At 40.1% G+C, this 13,749-nt stretch overlaps 1 long non-coding RNA gene across 1 annotated transcript in view; it reads right to left on the minus strand.

The window, feature by feature from the left end:
* Window positions 1–2,443: 2,443 nt before the first annotated feature.
* LOC130302234 (uncharacterized) overlaps window positions 2,444–13,749 on the minus strand; it is a 65,916-nt gene continuing 54,610 nt past the window's right edge. The window contains exon 3 of the long non-coding RNA XR_008852525.1: window positions 2,444–2,959. This is a non-coding gene — a long non-coding RNA (uncharacterized LOC130302234). The remainder of the gene's footprint in view (window positions 2,960–13,749) is intronic.

Here is a 13,749-nt window from a genome sequence, read left to right on the forward strand (position 1 = left end):
ATGGGTTATGATGAGAGCAAAGTGAGAGTCTGTTAAATCATGAATGCCGTGTTCTCAGGATCTGGAATAAATTAGTGTTTTAAAGATTAATTATACTCCATAATGTACATTCAGGAGAAGACATAGCCTAAAGTGCATGAGTACTTTTAACATACAATTGAGAATGTAAATCCATATTTCTATCATCTGTATTGTTATACATTTTATAGAATTTCTACATATAGACACTGAATACATTGAATCTGCATCTGTATTCATGAGTAACTGTTAGGAAATAGCAGAAAGTTAAGGAAGGCAAAGTAGGCAACAGGAAAAAACAAACAAAATAGGGAAAGAAGCAGCTAAAGAAATCAAATAAAAGAGGAATGAATAAAATAAGTGGAAATATTACAAAATGTAGTAAATTTTCTGATATAATATTATCCCATATCATCCTTTTCCTTAGAGTACATCTACACGGAATGAAAATGTAATAGAATACAGTAATAAACAAATGGGTGATACATTTAAAAATAGCAGAACCTTTCTGTGCATACATTTATAGGTTTAATATATTACTATGGAGGTATTCTAGTCTTCTACCCTATTTTAGGTCTATATCATATTATAGTAGATAAGGAAAAAAGTCAGGGCTTGCGTTGCATGGTTTTTGGTATGCATAAACAGAACAAAAAAAAGGCAGGAAAGAGAGGAATGCTTGTTAAATGGGCAGTCATTTGCAAAAACTTTTAATGTAGGTGATAACATTATATGTATACAGAATACAGAAAATGTCGGTGACACTCTCCCGGCTCACACAGCAGGATGATTGACAAGCCAGGAGCCTGCACAGAGCCCTGTTTGCCCTTAGTGCTCAGAGTCCTGTTTGTCCTGCCCACACTTCCTGAATATTGTCCCAGTCAAGACAAGCAGGTAGTAGCTGCATGGACAAGACAGTATTTTTTCACCCAAACATTGTAACGCCGAGCGCTCCGGGTCCTGTATCCATCCCGGAGCGCTCGCGGCGTCTGGTCTCCTGCAGTGCCCCGGTCTCTGACTCTGACCGAGAGCGCTGCTACATTGCTGCCTACGGGGATGTGATCCGCATGGCGGCACTAGTCCGCTTGCGGATCGCACCCTGCTCTGATTACCTGCCCCGTCCTCTGTCTCAGCCCCGGCGCGCGCGGTCCCGCTCTCTAGGGCGCGCGCGCGCCGGTTCTCTCAGATTTAAAGGGCCAGTGCACCATTAATTGGTGCCTGGCCCAATCTGTTCCTATCAGTCCTAATTACTGTGAATACTATATAAACTCACTTCCCCCTCCTGTTCCTGCTGGATCTTGTTGCCTAGTGCCTTGTGAAAGCGTTTAGTGTGTGTTATAACCTGTGTATCCAGACCTACTGCTGTTGCCCCTGACTACGTACCATTGCCGCCTGCCCTGACCTTCTGCTATGTCTGACCTCGCCTCTGTCTAGTCCTTCTGTACCACGCCTATCTCAGCTGTCAGTGGGGTCGAGTCGCTATCGGGGGATACAACCTGGGAGTTACCGCCGCAGTAAGCCTATCCCGCCTTGCGGCGGGCTCTGGTGAAAACCAGTAACTCCTTAGAACCGGTCCCCCGGTACGGCCCGCGTCATCGCCTCACTGACCAGAGGATCCACTACCTGCATACCAGTCCGGATCGGGACAAACATACACACATTTTTTTTTAACCAATGTATATTACAAATAACATTATTATCTACATTGTATAAAAAGTTTTGTATAAAAAGTAAATGACAGGAATGCTTTAAGCACCAGTCCCGCAATATCTTCCTCTAGTCTTTTAATCTCTAGACACTTGCTGGCAGCAGGGTTAGTTTCTTCTGGAGTACTGGTCCATGCTTGGTTTTGCTGTTTCTCCTTGAATCTATGTAAGGGTCCAGCTTCGGTCATAAAATAATATGAACAAGTCTTTTCCTGCCTTAGATGTTTATATCTGTCCAGTTGGTCTCTGTCTGTTTGCTTTTGACATTTTTTTGTCCAGTTCTTCTCAGATATATTTTCTGTCTGTGTTTTACTGCTGTGTGTTTGTTGTTAAACTTATCTGAGACTTTCTGAAGTTTTATGTATTGTCTGTTATGTATGTCTAGTGCCACAGTAGCTGAGAGTTTCTGTAAGTGTATAACAATTGTATAACAATGTCAGTTATTTATCTTGTTTGTCTATTATGTAAAAATCTCTTTGGTTTCTTGTTCAGTCTCCATTTTGCTTGACTAGTAATAGACATAAACCAATGCTGTTGAATCATAATAATTATCAATACTAATTAAGTACAAGACTTAGCATGCATAACTACTATTACTCTGTGCAGAACTACAGCTTCCATCAGCCATAATCATCTATGGTGATTAGCTTTTGATTTTCACCACTAACATTTAATACAATCTTTGAATATTTTCTTGCTTTTGGCTCAGAAAAGTTGACTGCTAAAGATTAAGACTGGTCCTGAAGTCTATTAATTCATCAGCATTGTTACATTAACAGTTATTCAAACAACAGTGCACTAACTTTGCTGTTAAACCTGTGGGAGATAGTAAGTAATACTTGTTATTTCACTATGGTTGTGTGGATCTTCAACTGTTGCTCCAACTTTTGTCTCAACAAATGGTCCAAAAAATATGTATGAACATATAAATAAACTCCAACTGTTTCTGATCGGACAAGTCATGCTAAGACATCTCATCTCGAAGCAGAGAGAAGCTGTGAGCAGCAGAGGACTGGAAGTAACTGGAACAGGAACTGTGGGGGGGACTGGGACAGGTAAATTAAATTTTTTATTAAATTTTTTTTACCAGCCACAGCAAAATATAAAAAAACATAATTATCCTGGAAAAAACTCTTTACGATGGCGCAAAACCCGACATGGTTTGGTTTTGGTTTTCATATTTTCAGCCTTTTCAGTCAATTCTCAATGCCCATCTAAGGGTCTACTGATATGATCTATAAAATGTAAATAAATAAATAAAACATACAAATGTGTAACAATTTTTTTCTATGTGTAAGACTTCAGTGGTGCAGTTTATTACAATAAGAAGAAGAAGGAGAAGAAGAAGAAGAATAGTAATAGTAATAATAATAATTATTATGACTTGGCTTGTTAATAGTTTTGTAAAGTATATGATAAAAACAGACATATAAAATTTTACATGAACTAAAAAGTGTAAGCAAAGCTCTCATGTTTATAAACTCCAAGAATGTGCAGCACCATTTATCTCCTATTAATAAAAAGGATATGTATTTCACCTGACTAAACAAAAGCTCATGTTCTGATGGGGAAATAATATCAGGTGTACAAATAAGCTTCGTCCATATTCATCCAGGAATTTCCTGACTATAAAATTTCTGCCATGAGAACTCATCATGTTCAGCATTCCCTATAGTAAATGTTGGTATGTATAGGAACAGGTTCTTTAACAGGAACATATCCTGTCATTTTCTTACACATACAGTATTTTCTTTTATGACCTACTCCACCATAGTCAGAGTAAACTATTATAAAAATATATGAACATTTGTTATGACTATACAGCCACTTTCTTGGTAATTTATTATTTATAAGTACCTACTTAAAGTAGACATATCCAAAGAATAAAGGATACATTTTAGACAGCCATCTCCTGCACTCCTCGTGAGCAGGGCATGCCGACCCCTGCACTGTTCTATGGGAGAACCATTCGGCTATCCTCAGCTCTCCCATAGAGGTATATGGAGGGGATGTGTCGGCCACTGATTCTTGCAGAGGTTGTGGGGCACTGTTTCTGGGGAGAGCCTGGAGATCACAAGGGGTCCCAGCGGTCAGACCCCCGGCAATATAAAACTTATCCCCTATGCTTTGGATAGAGGATACATTTGTCATCGTGATACTTCTCCCTTAATACTTTGTTAGCCTACCTTTTTACCAGCACAGGAAAAACATGAGGAAAGGCGGGGATCTGACTGTCAGATTATGTAGTATGGGAAGAAAAGATATGCAAATCATCTCTCACACCTCTTTTTCCAAGTGCCTTTCCTATAAAGTAAATGTTTCTGTCCAAGAAAAAGTGTTGGAAACTTACTGGGAATGAGAGAATAACCAATGGATAAATAATATCAAAGTAACCTGCATGAGGTAAAATAATTCCCGGGATAAGCTGTACACAGTTTCAACAACCAAGCGTGCTGATGGAGGGGGAATACCCATAAAATATAACCTTTAATAAATATACATTAAAATCACCAAAATAATCCCATAGTGCTAAAATCACCCAGCACCAAACAAAGATAATAATAATAATCTGCAGCTACCACATGTTGATGTGGAATTACATATGAATAGTGAATCATTTTAATAAAGAATATCCCGATGCATTTCTGCCTCAGTAGTGTGGCGTCATCAGGGGAATTACTATATTATATGTAGGACTAAATTATTCTATTCATACATAGAGGTTAGCTGCAATAAACATACAAGAAAAACAGACACCAAATGTATATAGTAATATTAGGGGTGACACCCGATACATAGTGTAAGCAGCAGTGTTTCTGGAGCTGAATACGGTCCTCGGGGTAACATGCCCCAATAATATTCCTCGATACTCACTATACTGCCGCCTTGATTACGGTTGAGATGCTCTGTGTATGCACCTTTACCCGCAGTGGCAGGGAGCCGTCTAGTTCTGACAGCTGCCAGGCGCTCCTAAGATATTATGGGGAGTTTATAACAATATTAAATGCGTAAATATAAAAATAGATCATTCTAAATTAGTGCAAGGATTTTAGTGATAAAAGAAAAGAAATATAGTTTTTATGCATACATTTTCTATATGTTTTTAGTAAAGCTGGATGGTAATCAGCATAGCTGTCACTATGTGTGTCATTCATTTTTCACATACTCCTGAATGTCTGATTAGCGTCTTTGTCATTTTCGAGTCATAGAAAGCTTTGGCTGTTCAAGCATGCTGCGAGTTGTAGTTTTGCAACAGCTGGAGCAGTAGTGTTTGTAAAGCACTGTGTTAGAGCAATGTTGCCTTCAGCTGTTGCAAAACTACAACTCCTAGCATGCCCTTGCAAGAGCTTGTGGCAAACTGCTGGAGAATACACAGCTCTAAAACAGAGTTTTACAAAGATTGTGCCCCCAGCTGTTGCAAAACTACAACTTCCTTCATGGGAGTTGTAGTTTAGGAACAGCTGAAGGCTGTAGTGGTGATCTCCTATACTGGATACCAACACACTTCAAGGACGGTATTCAGTATGCTGCAAAATACAGAGTAGTCTGTCTACATAAAGATAGATGACCCCTAGTGGCGGCTATTTTCATTTTTAATTTTTAGTAAAATTTACATTTTTTTTTATAAATGTATATTTAAAAAAAAGTCATGTTATCAGTAGTACTACAAAATATAAAAAGTTTAAAAAATCGGGATTTTTTTTAGAACTTTACATTTTGCAGTTCCTGTTATTTCTTTATGCATTTATTGGTAACTAGACATTACCTTGCCCATTGGGTGTGTCTGTCAATACCAACTGGATAGTGCTAAAATACATAGAAATTCATCTCATTAATAAATAGAATAGTAATGCCCACTATACTTGCCCCCAGGACCAGGTTATCAGGAGAGGTTATCAGGATTACTGAGCACTACTCCTGTCCTCAGGATGTGCATGATATTGCAATTGTTCTGATGACGTGAAAGGAGCCAAGTTGTTATATCACACACAACCTGTGGACAGGTGTGGTGCTGTTTTTGGAAGAAATTACTTCTGTTGTTCTATTCCTGGATAACCTATTTAAAGGAGTTCCCTGGGAATTTTTGATGAAAGGTCTATGCACAGGATAGGCATAAATCCCTGATTGGCTGGTTGCACATTATACAGTGAACAGGGAGGGAAGCTCTGTGCCATTCATTGTATAGTAGTGGAGCTAGGTAACTGTCAGCACCCCACCGATTAGCGATTGATGGCCTACCCAGTGGATAAAAAAGCCCACACAGATGTCTTAAATTCAATGGTTACAGGGAAAAAAAATCTTTGTAAAACAGCATGTTATTAATCATGGAAAGATTTTTTTGTCTCATTTAATTTAGAAAAATCTCCACGTGACTATCTGAAATCAGAGGTATAAAAAGGTACAGCAGGGCTTCACATACTCCTTTTCCGCTCCTGTTGTGGTCTGTGTCGCAATCTGAGTTATATTTAAGAATAATGTCAGGACATAGCGACAAATTAAATATTGATCATGAGCAACCAAAGAGGAAATTAGATTTTTTTCCAACTTAGCATTGGCTCTATAGAACTCTGTATGTTAAATACTAGTAGCATCCCTGAAATATCAAACAGTGAAAAAGGATGCCTTTACATAGTAGACAATAAAAATATGGTTACTGTATGTATACACAATTTGTATCACTCTATTCCTTTGTGGACATGGCTCCAATGCAAGCCTGTGCACCTCTATGTGCTACTGACTGCTATCAACCTTTATGATAAATGTTAAAAGCACTGCATAAATATGTATGCCATTTATATACGGTATAACATTTCCAGCATACTAATAAAATACATGCACAGCCTCAGAGGAAATTTTTTATTTATTTATGTATTTTTTTTATTTATTTTTTTATTTATTTAAACCATACTTTTCATATGATAGTAGCAATGTAAATATTTTTTTTTTGCTGTATAAATGTGATGCATTTAATAAGCTTTATGTAGACTTTCTGGAATTTTGCTGCAGAAGGAATATTTTACATAAAAATTTCCAGTTATTTGCTTACTGTATACATGAATGCTGAATAAAGACATAAAGATCATGGATGCAAGCAAGCGTATAATAGATACAGCTCGCTGAGATTTTAGGTATGAAGTGAATGTAGGCTGGGAATGGATGTTTCATTGGAACTTCTACTGCCAAATAAAATTCCAAACAAAAAAGATAATTTTAAGGGGGCTTCTACTCCAAATCAGCTTTGATTGTCTGCACATTTCTTCTAATGACCTGATAGGCTTTCAAGTTGACAGATGGGCAAAAGCTCAATAACACTCTATATCAAGGCTTTGGGTTAGTTCAAAGGAGACAACATGAAACATCATTTTAGCATACGCTAAGCTGCTAAATCCATTCATGATTTTAAAAGCACATGAAATATTTATCTTCATAAAATAAACAAATATCTAAAATTTTTGTAAAATTTTGTGTATAATAAGAGCATTATGTATGATTTACAATGTATGTCTAATGGCCCATTGTCCTTTAAGCATGTCAGTATTCAATTTATGGTAATTCGGCATGTAAAGAGAAATAAATGTGGTTTTCTGTAATGCATTCTGTTACTGTATTCAATACATACATGGAATAGGCAATGTTATGAGTTATGTTAATTATATGCATCCCATCCATATTGAACATCCCTAGACAGATGTGAGCAGAACAGTCTCCAGGACATCTAATTCCACTGGAGATAATTACATTTGTTTGCAGGTAATCACTAAGGGCAAAGTTCTATTAGGGAGAGCTGCTTTATGATAAATAGGAAGAGAGAGGCTTGTTTCTTACTTTCATGAACTGTGAACACGCTGGAGAAGTCTCACTCACTGAGTTTCCATGATCAGTGAGAAATGCCAAGGTGTAGCCTGTACTATCTAGGCCCTGATCCCCACTTTATGTGTTCTATCTTGGTCTCTTTGCTGCCAGAGATGGAATTTCCCTAACAACAGGCAAGTTGTTGGACTGCAGTATGCAAGAAAGGGAAATAACTAGAAGTCAAGAATTTAGAGTATTGTTCTGGGAGAAGGAATTATTTTTGTTCATTGAAGTGATATATAAATGTGTTATTTATTACATTAGCTATATAAGAGAGGAAAGTTGTTTGAAATTACAGTGACCATTTAAGGGTCTGATCTCTTGTCAAATCTGATAGTTTGCAGATTCACAGAATTGGCGATGCAGCTGTGCACTATTGCATACTGTTGTCACATACTGGCAGGGAATAGGTGCACTCCTGTACTTGACCAGAACTTCTGTCCCTGCCTATTGAGTAATTGTCCCAAACGGTGATTCCACAACTAGAAGATGGTCCCTACTCTGACTAAGTGCAGGGAGTTCTAAGGTCAAAATATTAAGCAATACAGTAAGAGGTAAGGAATAAGGTCAGGACACAAAGGGTGAACTAAAGTACAAACCAAGGAACACAATACAGTACAAGAAACATGCAGGTAGACTAAAAAGCAATGTCAGACGGGTTGCATCAAACCAGGATAGCTCAAAATACAAATACACTAGGCAAGTCAAATACAAACTAAGATCAAACCAGACAGTCTACAAGGCCCCAAACAGCAGGCAAAAGAGTGGTCAATAACCAAGCAGGAGGTTAGAGAAATGTATAACGCAAATCTGATTCCACCCCTAGACATCTTATCCCCTATCCACAGGATAGGGGATAAGATGTCTGATCACGGGAGTCCTGCCACTGGGCACCACCGCAGTCTTTCCTGCAGCACCCTCGTTTCTCAGCTTCACAGAGCTATGATTGCAGTGGACGGAGAATCGGGACGTCATGGCTCCGCCCTCTTGTGACGTCACACTCTGCCCCCTAAATGCAAGTCTATGGGAGGGAGTGTTACGGCTGCTAGCCTCCTCTCATAGACTTGCATTGAGGGGGTGAGGCGTGATGTCACAAGGGGGCGGAGCCATGACGTCCCGATTCTCTGTCCACTGCAATCATAGCTCTGTGAATTCTCCTTCCCCTGCATCGCCTGTCAGCAGCCACAGAGCAATCCTTGCTCTGTGCAGCTGAGAAACGGGGGTGCTGCAGGGGAGAACACGGGGGTCCCCAGTGGTGGAACCCTGCGATCAGACATCTTATCCCCTGTCCTTTGGATAGGGGATAAGATGTCTAGGGGCGGAGAACCCCTTTAAAAAGAGCAGCTCAGGAGAGTGTGGTCACTAAGGCCACATCTGATTGGCCCTGCGCTTGCTGCTCCTGAGTGGCACGAGTGCGCCTTGGAAACCTGGACAGGTACAACCGTTACAACTGTATTCTGTGAATCTACAAGAGTACATTTTCCAAAAAATGCACCATTATTGTCATTGTGCACTTCTTAATAAAACAGAATTATTTTAAAATATTCAAATTTGAATAAAATGAGAAAAAAACACAAGACATTCTTATAAAATATTTTCTTGTTTAACAAAAAAACTTGATTTGAGCAATAGGTAATTTCCTGGTGACACTTTCCCTTTAAGTAGATATGGCTAAGCGCATCTTTTTTTCTTCTTTCCTGGAGAAACTCTTTTCAAAGTGTCTGAGCTAGTAAAAGCTTACATATGTTGTCATACTCAGAACTGCTCAATGTTTCCTATCTCAAATATGTAAAAGGCTCCTGTGAGACTGGCTCCAAGTACTGATATGACTCCTGACAGTTGGTATGCCGGGTCTTTTCCAGAGTCAAAAAGTATGCTACATGTGATTAACCAGTCTTATGTAAGGACAGATATAACAGAAATACATAGCAGAAGATGACATGTACAGCGATAATATGTGTAGTCACAAGTGATTGATAAACTGCATTCAAGTATTGTTTCTTATAATAGTCCTATGAATTATAAATGCTGGAAATGTCCTATTAGTGTGATAAGGTGATACTATAAATGCTGTAAACATTGATGCACCCAGAAGGTCTGCTCTCTGGGAAAAATACACTTTCTTTTAAGCAATTCACCATTTTTAATTCTGATCCAGCACATAACGTTATGCAAATCAGGACGTTGTGTAGTGTACTGGCCACATAGCTGCACACATCATCAAACAGCTGCTCTCTATAGCAACGTGCGCTGTAAAGAACTACACCTAATTGACCAGATGTCTAGCAATATTCATTTAGTTTAACTCGGCTTTAGAAAGTTACACTTCTATATGGTCACAACTGTCATCCATCAACATCGTTATCAGTGCTACAACTACTACTACTGTTATTAATATTGCTTTATTATTCTATTCATAATTATCTTCAGTGCTGTAAGCATTATTGTTTTCTAAACCCATTAGTGGGGAATTACTAACATAAGAGATTTTGCCCCCAACCCCTCCTCAATAAATAAATAAACAAAATAAAGATGATATAAATATATATATATATATATATATATATATATATATATATATATGTATATATATAACAAGACTGCAAGACTAACTTCTACATTTGATAATAGAACTCACTAATGCAGTTATACAATTATGTTACACGATGATTGAGTATTAACACTACACTAAAAGAAAACAAATATTATCACCATACTTTTACTGGATAAAACTTCAGTGTAGAAGGGACAATGTTTTCGTTTATACCACTAAACCATGGCCACATAGGACTACTACATAGTGTCTAAAATAATACCATACTAGTATAAAAAAATAAAAACCACTAAACAAAGACAAATGCTACCATATTACCCTCTATTAGGTAGATATTAGTTCTACACTGAAGGTCAGTAAACAATACAGTAGGGTTATGATTTGTGTCCTTCACTTTCCTTATTCTTCTCCATCTGGGAAAGACTGCCATAAAAACCTTATTCACACACAACTCATATCTGCAGGATTTAGTCCACAGATTCACTTATAGTTATTTTTGATGAGTTATTTCCTTCAATGTAAGGCTGGGTTCACATATGTCCCCGGAGCGCTCGCAGCGTTCTCTCATTCGCAGCGCCCCGGTCAGACCTGCTGACCGGGTGCGCTGCGATATTACTCCCAGCCGGGATGGGATTCGCGATGCGGGGCGCACCCGCTCGCGATGCGCATCTCGGTTCCCGTACCTGACCCGTTCCCCGTTTGTGTTGTCCCGGCGCGCGCGGCCCCGCTCCTTAGGGCGCGCACGCCGGGTCTCTGCGATTTAAAGGGCCACTGCGCCACTGATTGGCGCAGCAGGCCTAATCAGTATCATCACCTGTGCACTCCCTACTTATACCTCACTTCCCCTGCACTCCCTCGCCAGATCTTGTTGCCATTGTGCCAGTGAAAGCGTTTCCTTGTGTGTTCCTAGCCTGTGTTCCAGACCTCCTGCCGTTGCCCCTGACTACGATCCTTGCTGCCTGCCCTGACCTTCTGCTACGTCCGACCTTGCTTTTGTCTACTCCCTTGTACCGCGCTTATCTCAGCAGTCAGAGAGGTTGAGCCGTTGCCGGTGGATACGACCTGGTTGCTACTGCCGCTGCAAGACCATCCCGCTTTGCGGCGGGCTCTGGTGAATACCAGTAGCAACTTAGAACCGGTCCACCGACACGGTCCACGCCAATCCCTCTCTGGCACAGAGGATCCACCTCCAGCTAGCCGAATCGTGACATCTTTGCTTTTGCTGGCATGGGCTGGAAGAGCTCCACAGTTTGAGCAGTACTGTTTGTAGTGGAAACAGGTAATAATCTGTTTTATGTATGGGTACTTTTTCTATATAGTGCCACTAAGGGGGCAATTTGTTTATGAAGCACTAAGAAGCACTTTATGTATAGGGCACTAAAAGGGCTTTGTGTATGAGGTACTTATTGGGCTCAGCAGTAGGGAAAACTTTGTGTGGGACACTTAGGGAGCAGTTTGTGTCTGGGGGACTAAAGGGGCACTGTTTTATTGTTGTCTGAACTGGAAATGAACAACTTCAATCGCAGAAAATGTCACCTGTAAGTCACGTCATTTACCTGTACAGTAATCACTTAAATGTAATATATATATATATATATATATATATATATATATATATATATATTCCACAGGGCTACTCTGAGGATAGTGACATATTTTGATAATTCAACCCCTATTATATTGAAGATCAATGGCCATCAATATTTAATACATTATTTTTGGTCTGGTGCTTGGATTTTGTTCAGATTTTATGCAGGTCTAGTGATATTACAGCCTTGAATTTTAATAGGTGCATTACATATATCAGACAATGTTTTTTATAGCCACCATATTTTTTTTAAATCCTTTTATAATGTGTTTTTTGCAGTGGTTAACCTCCGAATATCTAGTGAACACTTAAAATATAGCTGGTCTGGCCTGTTATAAAACTGAATGCTGTAGAACTTTGTTCTAAAGGATATTTCATATTCTGCTCGTAAGCAAACTATATTAAAGCTCATCATGTTAATTACTTACTTAATAAACTCTGAAAGCATACATTAAAATATGAAGACTGAAAAGAAAGAGTGAAAAGAGGTAATACTACATTTTACGAGAGCATGAATATACAGATGAACATATTATATTAATTGAACAACATTATTGTATTATGGTTTATTATGCTTTTATAGCTGTCATTTCTGCCCCATTGTCGGTGCTGATAGCCAGGGGGAGAGAAGCGGCGCTGGCAATGGGGCAGCGGCGACGATATCCAGGGGGAGAGAAGGGGCAGCTGCACCCATTGCCGGTGCCGCTGCCCCATTACCTCCCCCATCTCCGGTTGTATAATTACCTGTTGTCGGGGTCGGGTCCGCGCTGCTTCAGGCCTCCGGTGTGCGTCCCCTCCGTCGTTGCTATGCGCTGCGAGATGCAATGACGTCACTCGTCATTGTGCCGCGCTGTGCAGCCTATAGCAACGACGCATGGGACGCACACCGGAGGCCTGCCCATGGCCGGCACCGATAGTCAGGGGGAGAGAATGGGCAGCGGTGCAGATAGCCAGCGGGAGAAAAGCGGCGGCAGCAGGGCTCTAGACCCCAGGAAAGGCAGGGGAGAGAAGCGGGCAGCGACGGCCTCTCTCCCCCTGCCTTTCCTGGGGGTGTATCGGGGTATACGCATGCACACACACGCACCCTCATTTTACCAAGGATATTTGGGCAAAAAACTTTTTTTTACCAAAATATCCTTGGTAAAATGAGGGTGTGTGTTATAGGCCGGTGCGTGGTATACCCCGATAAATACGGTGTATATTTTTAATGAAGATTTATTAAACATATAAATCATTTAGACAGTGAGGCAGACCCCATATTTGATATTTCTCAGAACCAAGCCCCCAAAACATGGAAAACAAATTGAAGTAACTTCAACCCTAAAGTTACTGAGTTATAAGGCTAAATAATATGCATATTACTGCATGTCAAATTCATCACCTAAAATATCTTAAATAACCATAAAATAAATGAACTACAAAGTGCAACATCAAAATAATGTGAATTACTTTGATAAGTATTTTAAGTTAATTAGTTATATCACTCATCATAATATTGATATGTGCTGGGCTAGGTCCAGTCATCAACTCCATGTATTCTGTAACACCTTTAGGCTTACATTTAAAATTGATGCAACAACACATGTGCAACGACGCATGGGACGCACACCGGAGGCCTGAAGCAGCGCGGACCCGACCCTGGCAACAGGTAATTATACAACAGGGGATGGGAGAGGTAATGGGGCAGCGGCACCGGCAATGAGTGCCACTGCCCCTTCTCTCCCCCTGGCTATCGGCGCCGCTGCCCCATGGCCGGCACCGATAGTCAGGGGGAGAGAATGGGCAGCGGTGCAGATAGCCAGCGGGAGAGAAGTGGCGGTAGCAGGGCTCTAGACCCCAGGAAAGGCAGGGGAGAGAAGCGGGCAGCGACGGCCTCTCTCCCCCTGCCTTTCCTGGGGGTGTATCGGGGTATACGCATGCACACACACGCACCCTCATTTTACCAAGGATATTTGGGCAAAAAACTTTTTTTAACCAAAATATCCTTGGTAAAATGAGGGTGTGTGTTATAGGCCGGTGCGTGGTATACC

This window comes from Hyla sarda, chromosome 1 (genome assembly GCF_029499605.1).
Source record: "Hyla sarda isolate aHylSar1 chromosome 1, aHylSar1.hap1, whole genome shotgun sequence".
Lineage (NCBI taxonomy): Eukaryota > Metazoa > Chordata > Amphibia > Anura > Hylidae > Hyla > Hyla sarda.